The sequence below is a fragment of the Tamandua tetradactyla genome, chromosome X (assembly GCF_023851605.1).
Source record: "Tamandua tetradactyla isolate mTamTet1 chromosome X, mTamTet1.pri, whole genome shotgun sequence".
Lineage (NCBI taxonomy): Eukaryota > Metazoa > Chordata > Mammalia > Pilosa > Myrmecophagidae > Tamandua > Tamandua tetradactyla.
The window spans coordinates 30,338,397-30,352,206 of NC_135353.1; positions in this window are offsets into that span (position 1 = coordinate 30,338,397).

A 13,810-nucleotide genomic window follows, 5' to 3' on the forward strand; every position below is an offset into this window, starting at 1 on the left:
TTTTCTTTTCTGTAACTCAGGCCTGAGAACTAATCAGGGTAGCCCATCCGATTGCAGTGTATGCCCCAGAAAATCATCTACCCATGGACTGCTTGTTGACCAAGCCTATATCTCCAAAAGACTTGTAATCTGGCAAGTTTTTTTGGTTTCCTATTACATTTACATCCACACTGATTTGTGACTTGCTAGTATGCTGTCTCACTCCGTGCTAGAGTGATCTTTCTAAAAGCATCTGATATTTCAAGCCATCGCCCTGCTTGAAACTGTTCAAGGTTTGCTATCATTCTTAGGATTCAGACCCAGGTCCTCAGGCTGGCCTAAAAGACCCTTCGATCATCTGGCATCTGTCTAATTCTGCTAACCTCACTATTCCCTATCCAGGTCGCTGCAGTAGCACCCCTCAAAACCACTTATAGGTTTCTTCATTCACCAGGCTTTTTCCACCTCTGCTTTTGTGTTCACACCCTTTCCCCTTCCAGAGATGCCTTAGCCTCTTGTCTGCTTGGGGCACTGCTACCTCTCCCTCAAGATTCAAGGGACACCTCTTCCGTGAAGTTTCCCAGATGCCCCCCTCCCATCTAGAGCTAACAACTGCTGCCGCCGTGCGCTGTCCAAGTATCCACTATCACACCTATAATATTTTACCATGTATTGACATGTCTGTTTCTCTCCTCTAGACTGTAAGTTTATTGAGAACTGGAACATGCATTTTTTTCTGTTATGTTGCATTTTATTTAAGCTTTATTGAGGTGTAGTTCACATATCATACATGTGAAGTATACGATTCAATGGCTTTTAGTATATTCAGAGCTGTGCAATCATTACCACAGTCAATTTTAAATCATTTTCCTCACCTAAAAAGAAACCCCATATCCTTGACCATCAACTCCAAACTCTCCATTCTCCTTGCCCTAGGCAACCACTGGTCTACTTTCTGTTCCTACAGATTTGTCTACTAAGGACATTCTATATAAATGGAATCATACAATATATGGTCTTTGTGACTTGGATATATAACTTATCATAATGTTTTCATGGTTTATCTATATTGTAGCATGTATCAGTACTTCATTTATTTTATTGCTGAATTATACCCAAATGTACAGATATGTCACATTTTGCTTGTCCATTCCTCACTTGACGGACGTTTGGATCACTTCCCTTTTTAAGCTATTATGAATAATGTTGAAATTGATATTTATGTACAAGCTTTTGTGTGAACACTGTATGAAATGTTTTCATTTCTCTTGGGTATATATATCCAGGACTAGAATTGCTGGATCGTATGATTTAATCATTGAGGAACTGTCAGACTGTTGGAACATGAATTTTAACTCCTTATTAAACTCCTTAACCCCCATATCTAATACAAGGACCAGCACAAAGTAGCTGCTCAATAAAGGATTGCTAAATGAACTATGATTTAATTAATTAAGGAAAAGGAATAAGACAAACGTGATACTAAGGCTATAAGCCTAAAATGATCACTTGATTAGGTCAATCAACTCATTGTTCAATATCAGTCACCACCTAGTTGCTTTATTTTCAGAAATGTAAGAATAATGTTTGCCTCTGTTTTGAATTTAGAATTTTTTTTACCTTTGTGCCTGTTTGAATCTGTGGTGTACCCCAGAAAAGCCATGTCCTCTAATCCTCATTCAATATTACTGTGTGCGAGCTTTTTTTATTATCCATGGAAGTGTGACCCACCCAACTGTGGGTGGTAACTTTTTTCATTAGATGGTTTCCCTGAAGATGTGTCTTCCCCCATTCAAGGTGGGATTACTTACTGGAGTCCTTTAAGAGGAACCATTTTGGAAAAGGCTTTAAAGCCATGAGAGCCCACGCAGTGTCACCTTTGGAGATGAAGAAGGAAAATGCCCCCGGGGGAGCTTCTCCAGAAGAAGCCTGGAGAGAAAGCTAGCAGACGTTGCCATGTTCACCACTGTGCCCTTCCAGTTGAGAGAGAAACCCTGAACGTCATCTGCCTTCTTGAACCAAGGTATCTTTCCCTGAATGCCTTAGATTTAGACATTTTCATAGGCCATAGAAATGTGAACTTGCAACTTAATAAGTTCTCCCTTTTTAAAAGCCATTCTGTTTCTGGTATATCACATTCTGGCAGCTTGCAAACTAGAACAACCTCACAGTCATTATTTTTATACATTTTATCCTTTCTCTAATAGACCACCTGTTTCTTCAGGGCAGGAACTAAATGTCACATATTTGTGCATTGTGCATAATGAGCACTCAGTATACAGTTGTTGTGTTAATTGATTCCTTACTTTTGTATATCTCTTGACAGTAACAAAGATCTTTCCTTAGTAAAACCCAATGAAGTAAGCAAGTATTCTCTCCATCCCTCCTCTTGTTTTGGATAAAGGAACTGATGGTCAGAACAACAATAGAGATTTGCCCATCTTTAAACAGCTGGCAAAAGTCATGCCTGAAAGCCCTATGACCCCCTTCTTCTTGCTCTGAAATCTTTTATTCCTTCCTTTGCTCTCCCTGCATAGACCAATCAGCTTCTTTGCCCGATGTGGTCATGCTCCAGAGAAGGCAAGAGGTTTAGACAAATGTCATTACTTGGTTCCTTGATATAAACTACCTGGTCAAATGTTTTACACAGTGATTAGTAACAACTACCAAGCTTAATTGTCAAAAGGAAATCTTTCAGGACCTGGACTTTTGTAATAAATGCCTCCTTTCTGTTCTGGAGCTAACATGAAGAAAGTAATCTCTCTTAGAGCCAGTCCAGGACCAGATCAAATAACATCAGAGTCCAGGTGGGCCACGGTGGCTCAGCAGGCAGAGTTCTAGCCTGCCATGCTAGAGACCCGCGTTCGATTCCTGGTACCTGCCCATGCAAAAAAACCAGAATCCATATTGGCTCAGTGGTTGGCCAATCACATAGTGATGTGAAAAACAAACAATACTGTACATTTTATACCGTGCATTATATTCTTGAATGCCCATTCAACTACATTACTGTAATCACACCATCCGTTAGTCCTGCAAGGGGATGTAAGGTAGATATTTTTATTCCTAGACAAGAAAATGGGATCAGAAAGATTGAGTACATTATATATTATTATATTCTTAGCCATGCAAAATTTTTTTTTATTTTTTTTTTATTTTTTGTTTGTTTGTTTGTTTTTTTTACATGGGCTGGGGCCGGGAATCGAACCGGGGTCCTCCGGCATGGCAGGCAAGCACTCTTGCCCGCTGAGCCACCGCGGCCCGCCCAGCCATGCAAAAATTTTAGAAGCCTGGAGACTATTTTAAAAACTTTTATCAGGAGCCAAGATAAATTTGTGCTGTGGGTCAAAAAGACTTGAAGTTCAATAAAACAAACCAATCACACAACAAAACAGGAGAAACCCTTTTGTAGTTAACTGGCAAAGTGAAAAGTATTATTGTTGAGAATCCAGTGTCAAATAAATAAAAATTCATTTCTGTTACATTAGTCTTTGACAAGCAAGTATGGAAGCAATTGCTGTACTGTAGTTGGTTAGGATGGTATTGCCACACCGCAAAAGGGAAAGGAAACTGCATTAATACTACATTGCTGATTGCTGTGGGAGAATTTCTCAAATACATTATGGAGTAGGTTTCTATTATGATCCTTAGAAAACTTGAAGGAAGATCTTGATTTCTATTGATAGGCCACTTAAATTCTCTAAACCTCAGTTTATCGTTGTTAAGTAGGGAAGATGATGCTTACTTCATTCAGGATTGCCGTTGGGAGTTATCTAGCTTAGTATGTAACCCATAATGCATGGATGAGGGGAGGAGCAGCTCAATAAGGGTTACTTCCATTTCTTTTTCTTTTATAAGTGAAACATGTTACTTGGACCAAACGTGTAACAAGGATCAGTCAAGTATAATATGAAACTGTTAATAACATAGCTGCTATTTCTAACTAAATAAACCATGACATCATAAGTGTGCCAGATAAGCGCCATTGCCTTTTAAAGTGTCTGGCTTGGGGGAGTGTAAGAGTAGTTCAGTGGTAGAATTCTCGCCTGTCATGAGAGAGAGAGACCTAGGTTCGATTCCCGGTCTATGCATTTCCCAAAACAAAACAAAACTAAAAAGCATAAAGTATCTCACTTGGGAGACTGTCTACCTATTCTTATGCTACTCAAAACATATCTGGAAATAGGACCTGCCTTCAGAGTCAATTACGAAGTCTTTTAGAAAACCAATCTCATTTTTTAATTGTCACATCTCACTTTTAATTAAAAATTTATGTCCCAGCTCTTTCGCTTGTCTTATTCATTTGGCTTAGCTCTAAGTGACATTTGGTTGTTCCCAAACACCTTGCCTACTGTCCAATGACGAAGATGTGTTCCCAATGAGGCCATGTGCCACAGGCAGTGAGAACAGCTATCAAGTGTCTGTGAATAATCTTTCAAGGATATTATTTCAAAGAGACTACACCACATGCCTAGGTGTTGTTATATTTGTTTTAAAATCAATGTTATCACATCATATTGGAAGTACATAGATAGATACAAGGACAGGAATAAAAGGAGTGAAAGCAAAGACAAACATTATAGCCTTGTTTCATTGTTGGAATTGTGTCACTGTCAACTTATACATCCTGTCTCTGCTTCAGTACTTGGGGCCTTCTTGAGTCCTGGTGGCAAATGTTTGCTATATATTTGTGGAACCATTTAATGTCTTACTTTTATTTTTAAGAACATGAACAATGTCCTAGACAACTTTGCCTCCTACAAAACACATAGCACAGTGCCTCACACTGAATAGAATCGTGGATTTATAGACCGCTAGAGCTAGAAAGAGTCTGAGGAGATTGAAACTCGGACTGAGAAGTGATGAGTCTAGGCTATCTATATAGGGAGGTGCACTAGTTTAGGAGCAGGCTTTCAAACTCAGACCTTCATACTCTCAGTCCACTGTTGCTATCAGTCCACCACATTTGAATGAACAAACTAGGATCTCCTGATTGCTTATTATTTGAATGAACTTTGGACAGCCCATATAGATCAGCTATCTTGTTCTGTAATATCTCTGGTCTCTGATTTACTGCTACAATTATGTTATACTTTGGTAAAGTGGTCCCAGTTCAGGCTCCTAGCACTCATCACCTGACATGGTACTACATATGCACTTTTCTTGATTTGTATGCAAGAATCAGCAGAATCCCATATTGTAATACCTAGTAATCAGCCTCAGACAATTAACAGAAGAACACACCTATCATTCATAAGAACACATGCCTAATTTCACTTCATTCAAATAATAATGAAAGCAGACACTAATGACATTTGTTTGGATCGACATCGGCAGAGCTAAAAAGAAACAAACAAATGATGCAGTTAGTTAACCTTCAACCCATATGGAGTAGTAAGTAAATGTTTTCCAATTGTCAGTAACACCTCCAAAATTATGAGCTCTGTTCAATGACAGCATTGGTTTAAATGATGAATATACCGTAATTATGTAGGCAAAAGTCCAACAGAAGAATTAAATTTCAATATTAAAAAAAAAACGCTACCTGAAAATCATAAATTAGATAGTTACTTGGTGCCATTTTCTTTTTCTTACTTTTAAAAAAAAATTTCATACACAAAATACAGGATTCACATATACAACCCTATTATTAACACCTTGCATCGGTGTGGTACATTTGTTGCAACTGATGAAAGCACAGTTTTATAATTATACTGTGAACTGCAATCTATGGTTTATCTTAGGGTTCGCTGTTTGTGTTGGGAAGCTCCATGTATTTTTTTATTCATTCTAGTAACATATATATAAGCTAAAATTCCCCTCTTTAACCACATTCAAATATATAATACAGTGCTGTTAATTATATTCACAATGTTGTAGTAACATCACCACCATTCATTAGCAAAACTTTCATTCTCAAAATAGAAATGCTATACATATTAAGCACACGCTCTCTATTCCTTACCCCCATACTGCCCCGGTCAACTATATTCTAAATTCTGACTCTATGTATTTGCTTATCCTAATTATTTCATATCAGTGAGCTCATTCAATATTTGTCCCTTTGTGTCTGGTTTATTTTACTCAGCACAATGTCTTCAAACTTCATCCATGTTGTGGCATGTATCAGAACTTCATTCCTTATTATGGCTGAATAACATACCAATGTGTCTGTATACTAAATTTTATTTTTCTGCTCATTGGTTTACGGACACTTGGGTTGCTTCCACCTTTTGGAAATTGTGGATAATACCACTATACACATAGGTGTGCAAATATCTGTTCTATTCCCTGTTTGTAATTCTTTTGAGTATATACCTAGTAGTGGAGTCACAGGTCATATGGTAGCTCTATACTTAAGTCTCTGAAGAACTGCCAAACTGTTTTCCACAGTGGCTGCCCCATTTTACATTCCCCCAGCAACGGATGAATGTTCTTACTTCTCCATATCCTTTTCAACACTTGTTCTTAAAAAAAAAAATAGTAGCCATTCTAGTGGGTATGAAATTATATTTCATTGTGATTCTGATCTGCATTTCCCTAATTTCTCTTTGGCATTTGTATATCTTTGGAGAAATGTACATTGGAGACTTTTGCCCATTTTAAAATTGGGTTCTTTGTCTTATTGTTGTTGAGTTGAAGGATTTCTTTATATATTAAACACTTATCAGATTTGTGGTTCCAAATATTCTCTCCCATTGTAAAAGTTATTTTACTTCCATGATAATATCCTTTGAGGTGCAAAAGGTTTTTTTAATTTTGATGAGGTCCCATTTATCTTTTTCTTTTGTTGCTTGTCATTAGGTATAAATTTTAATAAGCCATAACTTAACATAATGGCCTGAAGCTACTTCCCTATATTTTATTCTAGGAATTTTATACTTCTGGTCCTTATGGTTAGGTCTTTGATCTTTATGGACTTAATCTCTGTATATAGAATGAGGTAGGTTTCACTTTCATATTTTGCAAATGGAGACCCAGTTATCCCAGCACGATTTGTAGAAGAGATTGTTCTTTCCAATTGGGTGGTCCTTGCCCCCCTGTCAAAAATCAGATGGTCATAAATAAGAGTATTGATTTCTGAACTCTCGATTGAATTTCATTGGTCCACATGTCTAAATGGAATGTCCTTCTATTTATTTATGTCTTCTTTGATTTCTTTTAGGAGTGTTTTGTAGATTTCTGTGTACAAGTTCTTTACATCCTTAGTTAGATTTATAACTAGATATTTTATTATTTTATTTGTTATTATGAATGGAATTTTTTTCTTGATTTATCCTTCCAATTATTCATTGCTTGGCTATAGAAGCACTATTGATTTTGGGGTGTTGATCTTGTATCTTGCCACTTTGCTGAATTCATTTATTAGATCCAGGAGCTTTTTTGTGGATTTTTCAGGATTTTCTACATACAGGACCATGTCAATTGCAAATAGTGGAATATTTTGCTTTTTCTATTCCAATTTCAATGGCTTTTATTTCTTTTTCTTGCCCAATTGCTCTGGCTAGAACTACTAACACAATTATGAATAACATTGGTAACAGTGGGTAGCCTCTTTTTGTTCCTTATCTTAAAGGGAAAGCTTTTCAGTCTTTCCCCATTAAGTATGATGTTAGCTATGGGTTTTTTGTATATGTCATTTACTGTATTGAGACAATTTATTTCTGTTCCTAGTTTTCTAAGTGCTTTTATGAAGAAGCACTGCTGGATACATCAATTGAGATGATTACATGTTTTTTTTTCTTTCATTCTATTAATGAAGAATTAATTAATTATATTAATTTATTTTCTTACGTTGAACCACTCTTGCCTACTTGGAATAAATCTCACTTGATCATGGTGTTCTAATATACAGTTGGACTCAGTTTCCTATTATCTTGTTGAGGATTTTTGCATCTATATTCAAAGGAGATGTTGGTCTGTAATTTTCTTTTCTTGTGATATCTTTATCTGACTTTGGCGTGAGGGTGATTGTTTTGTTTTGATTAAGACCAACCCTAGACCACTCCTTAACCGAAGTAACCACATTAATATGTCCTAGTTACAATATGTTTACAACTACAGGAATGGATTAGCTTTAAGAACATGATTTTCTGGGGTCCATGCAGTTTCAATCCTCCACAGTGATGTGACACTCAGAGAATGAATTAAGGAGTGCTCCCACCTCTTCACTTGTTTTCGGGGAGAGTTTGAACAGAATTGGAGTTAATTCTTCTTTGAATGTTTAGTAGAATTCAGCTGTGAAGACTGAATTTTCTTTCTGTACTTTCTTTGAAGGTTATTGATTATTAATTCCATCTCTTTGCTAGTTATAGTTTTTTGAAATTTCCTATTTTTCCTAGATTCAGTGTATGCAGTATGTGTGGTTCTAAGAATTTGTCCATTTCATCTAGGTTATCTAATTTATTGGCATACAGTTGTTCAGAGTATCCTCTTGTGATCTTTTTTATTTCGGGGAGGGGTAGGCAGTAATGCCTCCTTCTCATTGCTGATTTTAGTCATTTATGACCTCTCTCTTTTTCTTTCAAGAATCTAGCTAAAGTTTTGTCCATTTTATTGATCTTTTCAAAGAACCACCTTTTGGTTTTGTTGATTCTCTATATATTTTTTTAATTCTCTATTTCATTTATCTCCACTCTAATCTTTGTTATTTCCTTCGTTCTGCTTTTCTTTTTCTACTTCTTCCAGTTTTTGGGTTAGGTTTCTGACTTGAAATCTTTCTTCTTCTTTTTTGGAGGGGGTGTGCATGGGCTGGAAATTGAACCCGGGTCTCCTGCACGGAAGGCAAACATTTTACCACTGAACCACCTGTGCACCCTCTTCTTTTTTAATGTACACATTTAGAGCTATAAATTTCCCTTTCATCATTGCCCTTACTGTATCTGAGAAGTTTTGGTATGTTGGCATGGGTTTAAAGTTTTCCATTCTAAATGTATAACAATAATATTTGTTTCGATACCAGCATGACTTCAATAACAAACATATACTGTTCTACCCTTCTGCCCCCTCGCCTTTTTTTGGTATTTATTATAAATTATACATTGTATATTGTACACCCTAAACCATACATTTATCATTACTTGTTAGGCATATGCACGCTATCATCTGTAGGAAGTAAGAAGTGGAGATACATACCAAGAAATAAAACACAATAGTACTGACATTTCAAATTGCCCAAATGGCTACTTTGCTAGAGGTCTTTATTTCTTTATGCTACCCTGAGCCACTGTCTAGTGCCCTTTCTTTTCAGTCTGAAAAACTCCGTTTCGTATCACTTGTAGCGCTGGTCTAGTAGTGATGAGCTCCCTCAGCTTTTGCTTATCTGTGAATGTCTTAATCTCTCCCTCATTTTTGGAAGAAAGTCTCACCAGATATGAAATTCTTGGTTAGCAATTGTTTTCTTTCAGCACTTTAAATGTTTCAATCTACTGCCTTCTTGCCTCTATGGTTTCTGGTGAGAAATCAGGACTTAATCTAATTAAGACTCCTGTGTATACACATTGTTTTTCTGTTGCACCTTTCAGAACTCTCTCCTTATCCTTTTCGTATTTCCTTGATCAATACACACACACACACACATTTCTTTGTTGTTCTCTGGGATGCTTGACTGTGCTTCGTCACGACTTCTGTTAAGTTTGGGAAGTTCTCTGTCATTGTTTCTTTGACTATTCCTTCTGCCCCGTTCTCTCTTTCTTCTCCTCCTGGAATTCCCAAAATGTGTATACTGTTAGGCTTGATGGTATCTCAGAGGTCTCTCAACTATTTTTGCTTTTATAAATCTTTTTTTCTTTCTGCTCCTCAGTCTGTCTCATTTCAATTTTCTTGTCTTCAAGTTCACTTATTCTTTCTTCTGCTGGTTCCAATCTTCTGTTGAAACCCTCCTGGAAATTTTTTATTTCAGTTATTGTGGTCTTCAACTCCAGTAGTTCTATTTGGTTCCATTTCAAAATTTTTATCTGTTTATTGAGATTCTCATATCTCGGGGAATAAATCTCAGAGTAAACATTTAAAACTTTTTGTACAACAAAAGTTTACAAGACAAACAAAGAAACAAACACACAAAAAATGATGACCACTTCAAAGAAAGAGAATAGAAGCCCAGAAAACAATGAAGAAGACAAGACTTTGGACATACCAGAAGAAGTCTGGAAATTAGATGAAGGCAAATACAGAGAAAGCATTAAAGGATATCAGGAAAACAATGAGTGAACAATATGAGAAACACAGCAGACAAATCCCAAAAGCGACACATTCCACAAAATATCTGATTGGTACTGTTCAAAACTGTCAGAGTCATCAAGAACATGGAAATTCTGAAAGAAACTGTCACAGCTAAGAAGAGCCCAGGGAGACGTGATCACTAAATGTAAAGTATCCTGATTGAGATCCTGGAAGAGAAAAAGGACATTAAGGGAAAACTAAGAAATTTGAAGAAAATATGAATCAGCATCGGTTGATTAATTGTAACAAATATACCATATTAATGCAAGATGACAATGATAGTGGAAACTGGGTTTGGGGTATATGGGAACTCTATATAATCTTCACAATATTTCTGTAAATATAGATTTATTCTAAAATAAAAAATTAATTACAAAAATATATAGCTGTGGTTAACCTTTTTTTTCCCCCAAAGCCTCATAGGCCTTTTATTTTCTGTCGAGCAAGGGTTAGCAAAATATGGCCCGTAGACCAAATCCAGCCCCCAGCCTGCTTTTGTAAAAAAAGTTTTATTAGTATGCAACCAGGGCCATTTGGTTAGGTATTGTTATGGTTGTTTTCAGTTTACAGAGACAGAGTTGAGTAGTTGCCAGAGATCTTAGGGCCCACAAAATTGAAATATTTATCATCTGGCCCTTTATAGGAAATCTTTGCCAACTCCTGCTTTTGAGTTACTAAGTTTTATACTTTGATCAGACCCAACATCAGAGATTCACTGACTGGACATCCTTGTCTGCTCCACTGTGGCCTGTACTTTAGGGCTCTGCCATCAGGCTGCATCAAGGGACATTAACGGCCTGGGTGTTTAGACTGAAGGGTGTCAAGAACCTTTTATCACTTGGCACTGTGGTTACCTTTTCTTTTTTTTTTTTTAGTTTGCCTTTGTGTGTGTATGGTCATCTTTATTTTATTTTATTTTTTGCATGGGCAGGCTCTGGGAATCGAACACGGATCTCCAGCATGACAGGCAACAATTCTGCCACTGAGCCACCATTGCACCGCCCTGTGGTTACCTTTTTTTTTTGGGGGGGGGTGCATGGTCCAAGAATCGAACCGGGTCTCCCACATGGAAGGCGCACATTCTCCCACTGAACAACCAGTGCACCCTGTGGTTACCTTTCTCAACCTTTTTTTTTTTCCTTTTTTCTTTTGCATGAGCAGGCACTGAGAATCAAACCCAGGTCTCCGGCATGGCAGGTGAAAACTCTGCCTGCTGAGCCACTGTCACGCCACCCTGTGGTTACCTTTTGATGGTAGGATTTTAGGTGAAATTTTTATGTTCTTTCTTTTGCCAGACCATAGTTTTCTACATTTAACAAGCATTGCTTTCATAATTAGAAAATAATTTATTTGTAAAAGTGTGTGAATTTATATTTTACTCATCACAATAGTATCTGCACAAATTTAAAACATTGCATATGTGCATCACTTCATTTATTGAAAAGATGGAAAGGGAGAGAATACAGGACTTTATTTGCTGTAAGGTGCCTGGTGCACTGTAGTTGTTTGACGAGTACTAGTTTGCTCCCTCTCCTTCCTTTTTGCCATTAACTCCTTAGCTCTTACAATTTTTACACCACTTACTTGCCCTTGGATGTGTGAGTTTTAGTGTCCAAAAATTTATCCCCTAATATCATGATTTATAGATAAATAGCTGGCTAGTGGTGGGCTGAGCATGGAAATAGGATAAACTTCCTTTCAATCTATTAAAAATATTTATTGAATACTTCCTGGGTGCTGGGGGTATATGGCCTGGGGCACAGCAGTTGATAAATATTTGTCGAGTTAATGAGCAAAGCAGAGAGTTCTCCTTCCATCAAGGAGTTTGCACACTAGTGGAGGAGACAAACAAATAAACAGGCAATTACTATACAGGGTGGAAATCTAGGGTGCTAGGGGAGGGCAGAGCGAGGGCACCTTACCCAAACTGAGGCAGCCCGGGAAGGTATCGTGAAAGAAGAAGTTTAAGCTTAAAATCTAAGGGAGAAGAGTGAGTTAGCGAGGGAGGAGAGGGAGTTGGAAAAGGGCAAGACACAGAAGCAAAAATTCTCATGGTGTATGTAAGAAATAACTGGGCTGTGTGGGAAGGTTCCTGCTGAGGATTCATAAAAGAAAAAAAAGACACGTTTTACAGTCGGTTCGAATCCCAGGTGAGGAGATCCTTGACTGCCCAATTGAAAAAAACGTGTGCCTTCACCTTGGAGGTAATAGGCCATCATCACTTACTTTTGAGCTGGGCTCTGACAGAAGTTTGCAAAGTAGTGTTCTAGAACAGCCTTGGATTGAACTGGAAGGGAACATGTTAGAGGTGGAGTGGGCAATTGGGAGGCTTTAGTGGTAGTAGGGTGTGAGGTGGGGAGGTCCTGAACTAAAATGGTAAGGTTGAGAGTGGGAGGACGCCGTGGCAGACGGATGCAGGGAATATTTCAGAGGAAGAATCCGTAGGACTGGGTGGCTTGCCTTAGTTTTATAATTCCTTCAGTCATGGTGACCTCCGTAAAGTGTAAACTCTGGGTGAGCTCTACTTTGGGCAGCAGCAACCCAGTTTCTTCCATGTACAGGTTTCACAGCAACAAGGAAGCGCGTTGTGTCTTCTCTATTAAAATCCCTGAAATGTATTTTTGTTGTTGTTATAAAACATTCGAAAACCATAGAAAAGTAGAAAGAGAAAAAAAAAAAAGCAAGGTGGGTGCTTCTAAGTTAATCTTCTGCTGACATCTAGTGACAGAATTCTGTATATTCACCTAGTTGCTCCAAATGCGAAAAAAATGTTGTTTTGTTTTAAATTGCCAGGAATTTGAAACAGAAAGTAATGATTATGTATTATACAGAACAATAATGTCTAATAATGTCTAACTTATTTTACACTAATTTTTTCACATAATTTTCCATAGCCTTTTAAAGTATTCAGGCACCAACCAGAACTTTAAAAGGACTAAAGTTCCAATTCTGAGGCAAATTCTCTCTATCTTCATTATCTGTTACCTGCTGGGGGAATTCTTGAGAGTATGCAGAGGCCCAAGTAAGTCAGAAATTCACCCTCTGTAAATTTATGTAGCAGTTAGGATAAATTCTCCCTAGACGTTGCATAGGATGAGACTGAAGACCATAGTGTTTCAGAATCATACTTTTGTACCATTGAAGAACACTCTACTTCGTTTTAAGGGTCTATGCTAAAGGGAAAAAAATCTAGTTCTTATATGTAATTACTATAAATTGCCATTTATCAAGAAAATTTAATTAGTAAATGGGGGGCGGGGAATTACTTCTTATGGTATCCAATAATGTTGAGGAGTTACAAGCATGGTTTGCACATAGATCATTTTAAAATATAGGATTTGAACTGCTGTATGGTAACCCAAATCACTTAAGCAGTAAAAGCATTCAAGAGGATTCCACTGGTGTTTGGGGGAGTAATAGCCATAGAGGCAAAGCAAGACATTAAAAATGGAAAGTTTGTAAAAACGAAAGCATGAATTCTCTCCTTGAATCATGTCTACAAGGTGTGTGATCTTAGGTAAGTTAGTTAAACTCCTTGAGCCTCAGTTTCCTCATTCCTAAAATAAGGATGATGATAATAGTAATTGCCTCATAGGCTTACTGGGGGGTA